The 15,257-nt window shown below is 37.6% G+C and overlaps 1 long non-coding RNA gene across 1 annotated transcript in view; it reads right to left on the bottom strand.

The window, feature by feature from the left end:
* Nucleotides 1-8,451, bottom strand: part of LOC131510205 (uncharacterized) — a 35,308-nt gene extending 26,857 nt beyond the window's left edge. The window contains exon 1 of the long non-coding RNA XR_009260932.1: nt 6,421-8,451. This is a non-coding gene — a long non-coding RNA (uncharacterized LOC131510205). The remainder of the gene's footprint in view (nt 1-6,420) is intronic.
* Between the last annotated feature and the right edge of the window lie 6,806 nt (nt 8,452-15,257).

Here is a 15,257-nt window from a genome sequence, read left to right as displayed (position 1 = left end):
TCTTACTTATGTCAATAGTTTGATACTAAAGACATGGCATGGCTCATTGAAATAAATCAAAAGTTGGCATTTGGGGCTAACATATCTTAACAGACAAAACAAATTCATGTCAGGCACCAAACAACTACTTACTCAATCCACTTCATTGAGTTGAAGTAGAAAAAAGTTGAGGTAGATTCTCTGGAAAATTGTATAGTGCTAATCTTTAAAATTGAAGACTACACTTCCTAGCAATAATCCTTATCTGCTTCTCATTATGACTGAAAATAGCTTTAATCAGTAAGTGGTCATTGGGAATTACAGAATGAGATTTTAATTTAAAGAAAGAATATATATATATATATATATATATATATAATATATGTGTAAATATATATAAACATATATATTATATACAATGGCATATAAATTATATATAATATATAAATATCTAATATATTGATACATTATATTAAACATATTGATATATTTCTAAATAATAAGTATTATAGTATTGGCTGAAATTTACATATATATATACACACACATATATAGCCAATGTTACTAGACACTCTGGCTATTAGTGGTTTCGTGTTGCTGACTTAGATTTAGTGTGACCCCTAAGTTTGATGTCGAAATGACACTAGAAAGTGAAGTATGCCATTACTTGGCTGTTGTAGAAGATGTGATAAAGAAGGTGGAAATGCCGCTTGAAAATTTATCCGATGATCTTTCATAGCGTTAGGTTGTGATTTTTCTAAAGTTCTATGGCCATCTATATATTAGTTAATCCCCGGAAACAGAAGATCAGCAATTACGGATTATTTGTGAAGTTTACATGGGGCTGTTCATCATAAATCCAAAGGAGATAATATATCATGTATATGCAGCAGAGGAGAAACACATATTCAGAATACCTATACACAATTCAGAGCTAATGAGATCCTTTCAAAAGATGTATTGACACACAGGGTACCAAACTACTAACTCCTCACAAATGGAATCACCCCAAATTTCTTGACTGAACCAGCCCTGCCGAGAATGGCACTTCCAAGTCACTTAGTTCAGGATCTTAGTTCAGGATCTCTTGTGTTTATTTTGTCAGTAATGGCTGTGTAACATCAAATGACAAGAAGGGGTCACCAGCACTGAGTTCCTACTCTGCAAGCCAACTGGCATCAAAGCCAAGCCTACTGCCACCAAGGACTGCTGAGCTGAGAGTGTGAGGAGAACCAACAGAGACAGATGTTAAAGCAACAGAGGAAAGGGGAGCTAAAGCCATTGATCACAAGTGAGAGGGATGCTGTGAGTCACCACCAGAGGTAATGTGGAAAAGCTGTCATTTTCTGGGTAGCAACAGGAGTGCATGCTGGCATGTAGCATTCAGATGGGGTGGCTCGCACTAGAGGAATAATGTCACACTGGCCAAGAGTAAACGCACAACTGGGATGCTAACAGCAAAAGGATTGCCCGCCAGCAGCTCCTAGGCTAGGAAAGGACTAAGTCATTCATACTGTGCCTATGGAACTGTCTGCAGGGCTCCATTGATCTTATGGTCTGCACTCATGCACATGGCTTGAAATACCTTGAGCTCTGTCATCTATAAACACAAGCAAAGATCACTCCCTCTCTCTGTTTTAAGAAGGATGGTGACAATGACTGCATAGGTGCAATAGGTAGGTGCAAGTTGGGGCAGTGATTAAACATTGTCTTTTGCTTATCTCTCTTCCACCCTATGAGATATTTCAGGGATGGAAACGTGAAACCATAATTTTAGAATGCATCGGGATAAAGAGGGGATATTTCAATCTGATCAAGTCTCTGTACATGTGATATAAATTTTTAGTGGCTATCTTGAATGACCCATTCACTAATGCCCACCCTAAAATACAAGATGCCTATCTTTGAATCCTTGTACTTTATAGGTGTTTCTTTCATAATAATTACCTTACTCTACTTTGATGTATAATAGAGTAAAACCTCAAATTTGAGGAACTTGTTCTGTGAATGTTCTGCAAGATGAGCAAACATTTCTAATAAATTTTAACTGGATAAACAAGCGATATCTTGCAATACAAGTAGTATGTGACACTGACCGTCACATGATCACAACTGAGACAATGGTTCTTCTCTCTCTCTCTCTCACTGCACCATTGTGTGTGATTGTCTCCCATGCTTGGATGCTCAGTCTCAGGCTGTGGTGTTTGGCAGCAGTCAGTGATCTTTCAGAATGTGGGAAGGTGCCCACAACTGGCACTAGTGTATTTTTTTGTCACTTCAAAGCACCTCTGGGCAGTTCGTTCCTTTTCCATAGAAGAGTAAGCTTAGGAAGGCTTTGCTTCATTCTAGGTCAGGCTGCCTGCAGATAGAGACCCTTTCCTCTGCTTCCAGTTACATTAAATAGAGTATATGACAAGAGTTTATTAATATTGTACTGTAGTCAACATCCGTCCGAGTGAATATAATGGCCCCCATGCAGAAAAAGATTCCATTAAGCCAACAGAGAGCAGTGATTCCATTAGTGAGAGTCAAAGTCATCTTACACAATAACCCTCCGCTCTCTTGTCTCCCTCACACTAGCCATGAAGGTTTTGAAAGGTAACTGCAGGTTGTTTATTTGTCTTTATATTTTGTATTTTCTTTAGTATTTTGTATTATAGTACAGTATTATAATCATTCTTGCATGAATATTTTTGGATTGTAGAATGAATCATCTGAATTTCCATTATTTCTTACAGGGAAATCTGCTTTGATATACAAATGCTTTGGATGACAAGCATGTTTCCAGAACGAATTATGCTTGCAAACCAAGGTTTTACTGTATTTTGGTCATCTACTTATTCAACCATTCAGCAAGCATTTTCTGAACAGCTATAATGTGGCAGTCACTGTGCTAGGTGTTATCTTGTTAATAAACAAGACAGAAAAAGTCCTTGCCTTTAGGGAGTCACAGCTCATGATGATAGATATTTTAAAAATTAAACAAATTATTGTGAAAATCACAATTCAGGTAAGTGTTAGGAAGAGATGTCAGTTGCCTAGGTTTTAGTCCCCCTGTCTAGACAGACTTTTCTAGTCTATGTATGTCCAGGAGTGATCAGGACCATGCCTAGCACAGAGCAAATGCAAGTAACAATAGTTCATTACACTGAGCTAATGAGTATAAGAACAATTTCTGGTAAGGTTGTAAGAACAATTTGATCTGTGAAATTTTAGAAGTAATATCTTTTCTTTCACATCAGCATATTTGCTTTTCATTCCCTAAATAAATAGTAATGGAAAGTTTTTAAAAAGCATTTCTGATACAGGCTATTTTTAATGTGCTAGATTTTCAGATTTGAGCTATATTTTTGGAAATTGAGAGCAAACATTTGGTGTAGTTTACTGTAACATTTGAACCTGATTCAGAGGTTTCACCCTTTTTGATGCATAGGCTAAAATCCTATCCTACTTCCCTCATTTTAGGTGAGTGCTTATGAAACCTGCATTAGCTATTTAAAACTTTCAAATATTGGGGCGCCTGGGTGGCTCAGTCGGTTAAGCATCCGACTTCAGCTCAGGTCACGATCTCACGGTCCATGAGTTCGAGCCCCGCGTCGGGCTCTGGGCTGATGGCTCAGAGCCTGGAGCCTGCTTCCCATTCTGTGTCTCCCTCTCTCTCTGCCCCTCCCCCGTTCATGCTCTGTCTCTCTCTGTCTCAAAAATAAATAAACGTTAAAAAAAATTTTTTTTAAACTTTCAAATATACTTTTGAATAGGGTATAGGAGAAAATGAGAGTGAAAATGAGAGTGAAAAATGAGGATGCCTGTTGACCAGCCCTGACATCCGTAAGATTCTACCGGCCTGAACGGGTGAGTGACATATCACAAGACGCACTCATAGGGAAATTGGCCCTCCAACATAAGCTAAGTACTGTATCTCTATGCTTTCTTGAAGTTAGCCTCTGCTCATTGTTAAAGAGTTAATGTCTAGCATAGTAGGGGACCCTGAACTCTGTTCCAGCATTAAAGACAATATGCAGTCCATATGCAACTATGATTGTAAAATATTTGAAATATTGTACCCATGGATAAATCTGAAATATCTTAATGCAATCCTAGAAGCATTGAAGAATAATACACATTTTTATTAGACGTTTTCCTTCATGAGTGACTCAGGTTTACGCATGCATTGTTATGTAAAAGTCCTCTTCTGGTTGTGTGTATTTCACTTTCTTGTTGCTTACGACCTTCAGAGATAGATGATCTCTGGAAAAAGTAAGGGACAGAAAGAGATGGTGAATGGTTTCCTAATAAATATTTAAATCTATATTTAAGTCTGTAATTGCCCCCTTTACTCGTCACAAAGGGATGGGATTCAATCTACTGAGGTTTACTCTACTCTGGGGATGCAAATATATATTGCACTTAGACACTCAAGGAGTTCACATTTCAATGAGAAGAAACATATATTAGGAGGGCACAGAGGATAAAAACTGGGGGCGTGGGATTTGAAGGCAGAGAGATAAGCCCAGCATCGGTAGTCAGGGATGCCCAGTACTGAACTCTGTAAGTTGTGATACCAGAATGAAAGGATGGAGTAAAAGCACTGAAGAGACAGAATCACACATGACGTGTGCACACAGGTGGGGGCAGCAATGAGATAGAGCCCGGATGGCACGAGGCTCTGCAGCAGACACAAAGTTCATCCGCTAGATGTATCTAACCTTTGTAAAGCTGTATCTGCAGGGATTATTTATTTAGTTTAGGTTTGGGACATTATCCTTGTGAGAATCCAGATGCTTTGGTATGTTTTATCTTCAGAATTTAACAGAAAAGTCTATCCTTGCCTAGGGTAGCATTTGCTGCTATAAATCATGACACGCTGGGTTTTAGCTGCGGCTGTAAGCTGAATTATGTCTTTTTTTAACTTCTACTCAGTGGTCCCAGTTCTGCCCTCAGGAACTAACACAGATTAAGTTGAATCCCTCTCTTGTGTGGCAGCCCTGGAACTGTCATCAGCAGGGTCTCCTTTTCTTCACTTGCCCAGGTCCTTAGCAGCTTCAGCCATTCACAGTGATAGGAACTCTGCTCCCGATGCCATCCAGATCACCTTTCTGTGCACATACTCAAATCCGCGGCATTCCTTGCAGGATAGGAAACCTGGCCATGACCCGTTTCCAGAGCTGTCACAGCTAAGAGTACACAGGGCCCGCGGCCCTACTCCTCCTGTGCACTCGATGTTTATGAAGACACCCCAAATTGCTATCAGCCTTTTTAAGCAACCCCTCCTACTGCTGGTGCCTTCTGATGTACCCACACTTGGAGATTTTATTTTATCGCACGGACTTTGTAAATCTATCGGTTCCCATACAACTTCCTCCTATTTAAACTCGGGGTCAAACTTTACATTCCTCAATACAGCAGCAACAGAGATGTCTATCACATTTCATGGGGAAAAGGAGCATTTATTATTGCCTTTATGAAAACAGCTGGCATCTATAGAGCTATCATTATGTGCCAGATAATGTGTTAGTATTTCTAATGAATTATATCCTTTAAAAAAATTAAACTATGGGTTTTATCATAAAAATAATATGAACAGACAGCAAGACTTCAAACACTCTAAAAGGACATAATATGAAAAGGAAATCTTTTGCTGGTATCTTACCTTATTACAGATTTCCACGCTTTGTATACCCTACCCAAAGTTTTCCGCGTATATATATTTTATATCATGTTTTTACATAATTGGTATAATACTCTGAGCTTAAATGTTTTAAATTTGAAGAGTTCTGGGTAACCATTTTGTAAAATCACATACAGGGCCATCTAAATCTTTCCAATAGCTACGTGTATTACATTGTGTGGAAGTAGCAGACCTGGCATCTCATTTAATTCTAAGAACAATCGATGCATTGAGTCTCACTATCTTCCTTAAACATACAGAAAACCGAGGCTGGAGGAATCAGCTACCTTGCCTGATGCTACACATTGGAAAAGTAACCCAGTAAGGGTTCAAACGCCTATCTGCCTGACTACTGGGTTTTACCCTCTAAAAAACAATCTTCACAGGTTGGTTTGATAATACTTCACAAACACATTTTTTAAGTGCCTAACAGGTTTTCTTTTATAACTTGCAGTTGGTACAAGAAGATTTAAAATGCGGCTGAAGCATTTCATTATGGCCAGAAATGTTAAAATAGTTCAGACTGTCCTGACCTACTTCATCCTCCAGTTCATGGACACTAACGGTGATTTGTCAGATTTTAACTGTAGAAATGAAATGATAGAGTCCATACTCATGAGCATTGTTAATTTCTCTACAATTTCAAATATTTGTTACAGGTGCCTTTTGTTTTGTTTCTTTTTAACAGAAATTGTTACTGCATCCAGAAATATCTCAAGTCGTGTATTTAAAAGCTGTGTTTTATTTGCTGAGATTTTAATATTTTGATTTACCTCGTTTTGGAAAGCCATAGTTGGTCCTCTCTCCTGGACTCATATGCCATCGTTGTCTCTTGAATAAAGCTGCTAATTGCATGCAGGAAATATTAAAACATGATTATGATTTTGCTAAAAGAATAAACATGTCAAGTGTCAACAAAATATTATAAGTCTGTTGTGAGTCAAAATAGATTGCTTAAATTGGTTCCTTTCCGTGCCTGTTTAAGAAAGTGAAGAAGATACACCTGTTATATTAACACATTCACTATGCACCAAGGCTGTTCATCTTTACCACAAACAAATAAAGGTTTTGGGTCCTCTTGCAATTCTCAGGGCAGTCTGACTGACTCTGGCACCTCTCTAATCAAATATATCCACATGATATTATAAGCTGCATTATAGTACATTAATAGCATGTAAAGTAAAATTGATGCAGCATGATGGACTGTATTCCTGAAGCAGTGACAAACTTATCAATGATAGATGCACTAATGGATATGTTGAATTGCAATAAATATAAACGCAGAACAGCAATTGTAGAGCATTAAAAATGTCATCTTGTGAGTTTAGGTATTTATGAGGCTGAGCCAGCTGGAAACACGAGTGGTGCATTCCTACCATGCACTGCAACTCTGAGGTTCCAAGGAAAGCAGAGACCCTTTCATCAGATAGGTCAGGCCGCCGGCAAATTGTTGTCACAGCTGTGCCATTGTCAATTAGGCCTCCAATGACTCAGCCCTTTGTTTTTTCCTGCTTGCACATCTCACCCCACCTTCTCTCCGGGCTTGGGTGCTTCACTCCTGCAACCTTTCCAGCACATTTCCCCTCGGTGACTCTCCTCACATGTTCTGATTCATCTCCCAGGCATTGATCTAAAACTCAGAGCAGTGACATCAGGGAAGCATCTCAGCTACTTCAAAAGGCACTGCTATTCCTTGTGGGCTATTTTGGCATGTCAAACCCAACAGGCCAAGCAGAAATGCTCCACGGTGTTACACATTTGCCTCTGATGTGTCTGCCCAACCTTCCTGAACCCTAAAGATTTTGTTTAATGTCAGCAGAATCCAGCAGGACAGTGGCGTCCAGCGTGCAGTGGGGAACAGAGCTCCTCACATGGTTTTCCATCACGCTCAAGCAAGAACCACAGCACGAGGACTGAGTCACAGACACACTGTGTGTTACAGGCAGAAAGGAAGTGGACTTAGAGGTATGTTTCTTAAGAGCTAGTGGTTGACGATAGAATTTTTTCAAACATACTGGTGTGGTGGATGAAGGAGATGGCGATATTTTTGTAGGTGCCAATCTCAATTTCAGGTCTGATCATGGAATGTGTTATAGTTACCCAAATATGCTCCTTTCATTTCCTGGGCTTTCATCTGCACCAAATGTTTTCATCAATTGGTGCAGATTTGTTGTCAGCATATTTAAGGAAATTACTCAATACTTTTTGGAATCAGGTGTCACAACATACTCCTGATGTGAATAGAAGATTGTCCAACTGAGGTTATTTTAGAAGATTGCTAGATTTGCAAAACAAATTTAAAAATATTTAACAATTATAATTCAGCTTAATATGAGGATAACTTGGTTGGTTATTATTGATCCTGTTTATCATCACAAAACCACGATAACTAAACTCTTTATTACATTTTAGCAGCACGTCTTTGTCATTGGTTATTCAACAAAGGTAAACAACACCAGTGACAACACTAATGAGAAAAGCAATATACAACATGACAAAATAAAAGTAATTTCATGACATTTTTAATCTGAACATGATATCCCTCATCTAAAAGCCTAGACACATCAAAAAGGAATCTTAGAAACCTGACCCTTACATGTATCTCTGGTTGGTGGCTTAATCAATTGTGAAATATGCAGAAATCATGTCAGCCTTTAAATCAAACTTCAATACAATGCTAAAACTCACTAAAACTTGTATGAATAATTTTGATTTTTTTTAAATAGCTAAGACAAAAGATCAAGGCCATTTCACACCAAATTGGCAAATGGAAGGGAAGTGCAAATGAAAATTGTGAGAGTTAAATAGTTTTATTGGAATTCCTCCCACTATTACTAATCTTCAAATGCAGTTAAACAAGTCTTTATTAAACATAAGTTAAAATCCAAGCAACTTTTTAACAATAAAAAAGTCATCATCTACTGGGTGAATATTCATTCATTGGATATCTATTATGCGGCAACCGAGGGATAGAAAGAGAACAAGCAAGAACCTGTACTCATAGGATCTTATGCTATGCCAAGGTAATGGAGAAGAGAAAAAACATTTTTAACGTAAACAATAAAAAATATTAGCTATTGGTGAGTACAATGCAATGCAAAGAATTAAAATAGAGTCATGTCAGGTGAGTAATGAGTTGCCTTCTTTACTGTGGTCGGGAAAAGCCTCTCTGAAGAAGTTGATATTTAAGTTGAAAATTACAAATGATGACAAGAAGTCAGTCATGTGAAAATAGAGAGAGAGCATTTCAAGTAGCAGAATAGTTGGTGCAAAGGTCTTGAGGTAAAGACAAGTATGTCAAAAAGAAGGCCAATTTGACAGAACCATCGATTCTTGGAGTCAAAATAGTTTTACTCTAATTATGCCATTTTTCTTTAAAGAATTTAGTTCTTTATCAAAGATGAATAAGTCACTGCCATAGTATGTCTCAATCTCTTCATAAATGGTGTGTGAGTGTGTGTGTGTGTGTGTGTGTGTGTGTGTGTGTGTGTTGCTTTTCCTTCAGCGGCTATCTGTCAAAGTCTTAGTCACTGTCTCTTATACTTGTCTCTGTTTTTTTTTTCTCTTGAATCGCCTTGAGTCTTGAGCCACGTTGGGAGCTGACTCTACTCAAAGGCCAGTTCTCAGCCTTAAGGACACCTAGAAGGATAAACAGCCGTAAGGACATCTAGATAGGTTAACTTGGGAATATAGAAACCTGATTCAGAATAGACAAGCCAGGATGCTCTGGGCATACTGGCTCCCTAAAAAAGAGGAAATCCTTAAGTCTGTCTTTTCCTGGTCGATTTCTGTAGTTTGAGCTAGCTGAGACAAGAAGCAGCCTTCACTTAGCCATACACTAGAATACATTTACAACATCAGAATTGTCATCAAGGGCATGACAGGAGATATGATCCACATGTTCTTTGAATACAGTTCCGTTCCTTGGAAAGAATTTGTAGCTTGATGAATTCCTTGTTTGAAATTCTGATAAGTAAATCTCTGTTAACTTAGTGATAGTATTGCTGCCTTTTATATATCCCTAGATTTTAATGAAGTCATTAAATTCATTTTTAAAGGAAGATAAAGCCAGCTACCAACCCTGACCTTGAGTGCCTCATTGACAACCACTTTTCATATAATAGAAAACATAACTTTGAATGACAATTTTAGTTAATTTTTTCTCTGAAAAAAAAAAAAAACAAGTTAACTTCAATATGACTTAGAGACAGTCTTTCAAAAGTGACAGTTTGGGAGATCCCACAGTGGGGCCTAAAGGCTCTTTCCTGTGAGGATCCTCCCACTGAAATGTGTCAGAGAAAGCAAATGACCAGAGGATGGTCTCTCCATTATTTTCTGAAGCCAGTTCATTTTTCTTCCTAAAAATGAAATAGAATCTATACAACCTTCTCCAAGTTGCCTACATATACCACGTGGTCTAATTTGTTTAGTATATTCAAGTATTCACAAAGATTAAGCCTCTACTATGTCTCAAGGATTATCCCAGTTCCTGAAATCATAAAGCAGTAATTCACTACATAGCTTCATTTCCCCAAAGAGTATACTTTGAATTCAAAATATTGGTATATAGTAGACCTCCAGTCAATTTTGTTAAAAATAAAAATAAACAATCCTTAGTACCTATGTGAGTAGATCATAAAGAATAAAGGAGAGAAGGAAAACTAATACTTTTATCGGAAGGTTGTGTAGTTTTGGGGCACCTGGGTGACTCAGTCGGTTAAGCGTCCAACTTCAGCTCAGGTCATGATCTTGTGGTCCGTGTTCGAGCCCCGGATAGGGCTCTGTGCTGACAGCTCAGAGCCCGGAACCTACTAAGGATTCAGTGTCTCACTCTCTCTCTGCCCTTCCCCCACTCACGCTCTCTTTCTCTCTCTCAAAAATAAATAAACATTAAAAATTTTTTTTAAAAAGGTGGTATAGTTTTATTCTAATTTATTCTTATTCTGGTATAACTCACAGCCATAGCAGTTTACTTCGGGGTTGTGATATTTTCATCCCCAACCAGCTTGCGACACAACTGTTTTTCACAGTAAGTATAGGACCAGCAAGGAAAACCGCTGGCAGTAACACAGCTGCCTGACAAGTTGAGGGCTAAAACAAGACTTAGGAAACTAACAGCGCAGAATCTTGGTTCGCTGTGCTGTGCTGAGGATACAGAACCTGAAAAGTGAGGCTCTGAGCAGCCTCACATCTACATGGCTGGCAAGAGAAAGCAGGGGCCAATGAACGGCAGCTAGCCCGGAATGAGCAAAGCAGCAGTGAGTGCAGGCCTGTAATGAGCTGTTTTTCCTCTTCTGTGGTTCTAGTTGTGAGAGCAGGAGCAGAGCCCCTGACGAGTGCCAGAGAGAGGAGAGGGCAGGAAAGAACCTGGAGACAGAGGCCCTTGCTGTAGTTGGCAAACAGTTTTCTTTTTTTTCTCCACAAGGTACAGAAAATTCAAAACTGGAGCTTCTAGAAGCACCAATGGTGCAAAAGGGATCTTACTGTCCTCCGCATTTGCTTATTCAAAATTATGCAAACCAGATTAAATCCCAATTCATATTCAAAATGTCAGAGTAATGTGAGAATTTTAAGGAGACTCTTGTAAGGCAGCTTAATTATTTCCATAAACATTTTCAATACCTTTGTAACAACACTAATTGTCTAATAAAATATTTTGTGTAGAAATCTGATATCCTAAGACCGCATCTTCACATTCGGACTGATATAATCATTCTAAAGACCATTATAATCTTGACCTCTAAGCACAAGTTCCAATATAACCTCTAAGAGAAGAGCAAATGGCAAAGATCCAGAAGTGTCTTATCACCACCTCAGTAATTCCTCAGGCCAACTAGTATGATAAAAAACTTCAACAAAAATAATCCATTTCTTTACTGCCAATGTGCGCTTTTTAAAAATGGTGTTTAAAATGAAAAGCACTACAGCTGGTTCACTTACTTCAGCTCAGCAGCATAAAAGATAAAATAAGAATGGCCATGCTTACCTTACCTTTCCTGGGTTCTTGTGTTTATGTCAGTACCTCTGCATGGCATCAGTACCCAGAAGACAAACACATTCTAAAAGGAGAAGAATCACTACTCCCTGCCTGCTCCCCAGAACATTCATTCAACCTATTAACATTTTTTATGCGCCTTCTATGTGACACAAATTATACTAAATTCTGAGTTAATGAAAAAAAGATATAGCCCCTGTTTTCAAATAGTTCACAGTCTTTTGAAGGAAATGACAAGCTGACAGACTGGAAAACTAGAGCCAAGGCAGACCTATGCACAGTCCTGAGTATGCAGAGGGGGTGAAGGTGGGATCAGAAAAGTCTTCCTGACAGCTTGAGCTAAGTGTTGAAGGTTAAGTTGGAATTAGCCAGGTGGGGAAAAAAAGAGGAAGGGTTTTAGGCAGAGGAACAAACTTGTGCCAAGATTCAGAGGTGTGAACAACTGTGAGGAGGGTGAGAGAGGAGACTTGTGGTCCCTGGTAGGAAATGTGGGTCTTCAGCCAAAGGTAATGGAGTGTCACTTTGGGAAAGTAACAAGATCAGATTTCCACTTTCTAAAAGGTGTCTCTGGTGGCTTGCATGGGATGCAATAAAGATGCCCCAAACTGGACAAGCAAGAATCCAGATAAAGCCCTGGAAAAGTCTGAATTTCTGCAGACATTTATCATCATCGTCATCATCACCATCACCATCACTAACATTTGTGAGGGTTTGCAATATGATAAGTACCATATATATATTATCTTACTTGATTCACACAAAAATAATAGTGCCATTATTATGTCCATTTATGCCCTAAGGAAAGTGGGTAAGAGACTTGCCCTCACAAAGCAGTAATTGGCAAAGTTATGACTGAAACCAAGGAGGTCTGATATTAGCATCCCATGCTTAACTACAACCCCACATTACTGCCCGTGATTTACTGAATCTGGACAGTAGTTGAATCACCAAGTTTTGGGTAGAGATCTACCACTTTTTTTGGATATAAAGCACTCAGGTAGGCAGGGAGGGGGTTGTGTCCACTCTTAATAATCAGAGAACCTCAAAAATCATGTGTCCTCCATCCCTATATACTCAAGAGACAAAAAAAAAGGAAAAAAAAATATTCAAAACCATGTAGTATAAGAACATGTTTTGGGGGCGCCTGGGTGGCGCAGTCAGTTGAGCGTCTGACTTCAGCCAGGTCACGATCTCGCAGTCTGTGAGTTCGAGCCCCGCGTCAGGCTCTGGGCCGATGGCTCGGAGCCTGGAGCCTGTTTCCGATTCTGTGTCTCCCTCTCTCTCTGCCCCTCCCCCGTTCATGCTCTGTCTCTCTCTGTCCCAGAAATAAATAAAAAACGTTGAAAAAAAAAATTTAAAAAAAAAAAAAAAAAAAAAAAAAAAGAACATGTTTTGTGACCAATATATGAAGGTTAAACACATCGGACTCCCAACTAGAAACCTAATAAAGATTTTATCTGAAAGGAAAACAAAAAAAAAGGCAAGAATAATCAGTTGCTGTCTTTCCTCACAGACCTCTGAACTACTATTTTAATGACCCAGATTTTATTCCTAATAGTTGTATGTTTCTTTAATTCCAACTTGTTCCCTCTGACTAACCCATTCCCTATGAAAAGAATGTTATATTCATACCCTTGTGCATATGTTACATTATCAAAATATTGACTATTGAACTTAGTATTTTATTATTTTGAAAAGATATGATGATAGTGCTCTATAATAAGCACATTTTATTTGAAGTGACAGTTTCCAGACCCATTCATCCAAGCAAGAACTTCATTATTTCTGGCAAAGATCCCAGAGAGAATCTCCATAACTCAAAAACTTGAATATCACTTTTGTTGGGGACCAACCATTGTAATAGTGCCAAAAGTGCTAGAAATACACATACTCCCAAATCAATCTTAGGAACAACAATGGATATAGCAGGTAAGAATCTAATTTCTTATTTCAAATACACTCTGTTTAGAGATACATCCTTATAGTCAGGAATAAGACTTTGATCACAAACAAAACGCAGTATTTGTAGATCTCCAATAGAATTTAAGTCTACGTTTTACGGCATAGAAATTCTTTGTCCTTTTCTACATGTAAAATTAATCTATTCCGTGTTTTTTAAAGAACCACAAACCTATTTAATGAAAACACCGGAGTAGAGTAAATAATGCTCATTTCAGCCCTTGCTAAATTAAACAAAATTTTCAGATACTAAAGTACAAATAAAATCAATGTACTAAGAGTCCTTAATTATAATATTAACATGATACTCCCTATTGCTATTACTTGACTTTGTTAAACTTAAATTCATATTGGTGAAATAATATTTAAGTTTTGTTTTTCAAATTATTTTGAAGCCAAAGGGATAAGTTAGATGCCATGTAATGGACTGTAAGCCCTTTGAGAACAGGGACCATGTGCATTGATTATTTCATGGCTAGCCCGATAATGCCCTCCAGCTAAACAGTGCTTGCTAAATATTGGTTGAATGAACAAGTGAATGGAAAAATTAATGAAATAATGAAATAAAAAGAATTTAAACAATATCTTGATAATTCAGACAAAATTGGTTTTTTGTTTCATTTTGTTTCGTTGTAGGGCAGGAAGGAAGATTCAAAAGCCTGGGTTATTGAACCTAATTGTCCATTATAATTGAATTCATAGAATAACTTGACTTAAATTCACAAGATAATTTCTTTCCAATTACAGACACAATCATCTGATATGGGCACAGTGCCAGCATGAACACTGGATCACTGTGATCACTCAGAACTAGCTCTGTTTTATTTGATTTCCTATTCTTTCCCAGCAGATAAAATTATTTCTTGTTTAGAATTGATATGTATGACTCCTCATCTCCAATTCTCCAAGCAATCAATGGGTTAAACAAAATGTCTTTATTTTGATCAAGACAAAATAAAACTGAATTAAACTATGTTTAATCCAATTTCTGATCAACAATTTCTTATCACTGTCATAGGTTTAAAAACATTTGCTAACTTGGGATGAAACATACCTTCTTACATATTTATTTTCCTGACATTTAAAGAGATAACTCTCTTTCTGACTTAAAAAATCTGTAAGAAAAAATGTATAATGTTTACCTTGTAGTCTAGGTAATTAATCTGTGATCATTTTTAATCTGTGATATTTTTATTCTACCTTTATAATCAACATTTTTCTCTTAAGAAGGGAAAAAAATAAGCCAATCACAAAGGAAATGAGGAATAATTACTGTTAATAAACACAAAGTGGTACTATATAGGAACATAGGTCAAGGAATAAACTAATATCTACTTAGAATCTTAAAAATTAAAGTATCTTTTCCTGACATGATTCCAGGAACTTCATGAAATATTTGTCCCTGTCACTAACTCTTGCAACTTTCATGGTTGTGTGGTTGTTAATTAGTTCACAGCATAGCGTGAACTTAATTCTCTACAGGCAAATACTCATGAGTCCACCTTGATCACTTTTTACCCAGAATTTATTTGGAAGAAATAAGTAAAAACAGTGCATTAATAGATTTCCTATAAATAAATATCTTGGGTATTTTCACCAACTCCAAATATTAAAGTTTTCAAAAAAACTTTCCAAAAAACATAAATTACGTCATTG

Source organism: Neofelis nebulosa, chromosome 1, assembly GCF_028018385.1.
Source record: "Neofelis nebulosa isolate mNeoNeb1 chromosome 1, mNeoNeb1.pri, whole genome shotgun sequence".
In the NCBI taxonomy this organism is placed as follows: domain Eukaryota; kingdom Metazoa; phylum Chordata; class Mammalia; order Carnivora; family Felidae; genus Neofelis; species Neofelis nebulosa.
Note: the sequence above shows the minus strand (reverse complement) of the source record. Positions and strands in the feature narration are given on the sequence as shown.